The following is a 1,181-nucleotide window of genomic DNA, read 5'->3' as shown; positions in this document are numbered from 1 at the left end:
ATATATGATAGGATGAATGTAAAGCTAATGTTCTCTTATGCAAATGATCACATAATTCACAATAAAACATTAAAAAAAAAGTTCAGTGGAGACAAAAATATGTTTTATTACTTATCCTGTTATATAAGCCACTTATAAGTAATGTAGTATTTGTGTCAATTAAAATATTACTCATTGAATCTTAACAAAAGATAAATAAATAATAGCTATTTTAGTGGGTGCTATAGGATAAGCACTGGACTGCTAACTGAAAGGTTAGCGATTCAAACCCACCAGCTGCTCCTTGGAAATCCTATACAGGGTCTCTATGAGACATAAATGATTTGATGGCACTTTACAACAACAACTTTACTTGGTTTTCAAAATGAAATGTAATCATGGAAATGAATTCCATAGAATATATGGGAATTTGAAAATATGCTAAATGGTAAATTCTACTATGATGATGAAAATTAAGCTCAATTTTAAAAAGCTCTATAACTAGCCAGATATTAAATGTTTGGAATTTAATGATAAAATATATACACATCACCTGATGAGGACATTGTTCCTTAAATGAGCATATTATCTTTGAGAATGCTGAGGCCAGATTAAGCATTTCTTTATAAAGGTGACATATATCACTTTAGAAAGATTTTATTGACTTTCTTTTTTGCCACTCTTTGTAAAACTTACTGGAAGGGGATTTCTGTTAGGTAAAGAAAGGGAGAAAAACATTCTAGGCCCCGGCAAAATTCTGTAAGAATGCATAACCCAAAATTACATTGTTGCTGTTAAATGCTGTCCAGTCAGTTCTGACCCATAATGACCCTGTAAAGGTTTCTGAGGAATGGCTGGTGAGCTTGAACTGCCTATCTTGTGATTCAGACCAATTTTGCAGTCCAGTGCATTAACCCACAGTGCCACACTTAGTGATCTTGAGTTTGGGTCTTATGAAGGGAGCAGAAATAGTTTATCTCTGAAAAATGATTAATTCTAAAATAGGACCATAAATAGTGGGAATGAATAGTTATATCTACTCTAGAAGACAACTGAATGCTATAGGCTATTCATCGACATATTAGAATAGAGTGAAAATGGAAAATGAATGCCAGTCAAGGTTAATAAGCTGTCATACTCTTCAAGATGATAAAATCATGAAGTAAAGCAGAGCCTTTATAGATGGAGAATGGAAATGTGGA

The sequence above is a fragment of the Chrysochloris asiatica genome, unplaced genomic scaffold (genome assembly GCF_000296735.1).
Source record: "Chrysochloris asiatica unplaced genomic scaffold, ChrAsi1.0 scaffold00136, whole genome shotgun sequence".
Classification (NCBI taxonomy): Eukaryota; Metazoa; Chordata; class Mammalia; order Afrosoricida; family Chrysochloridae; genus Chrysochloris; species Chrysochloris asiatica.
Note: the sequence above shows the minus strand (reverse complement) of the source record.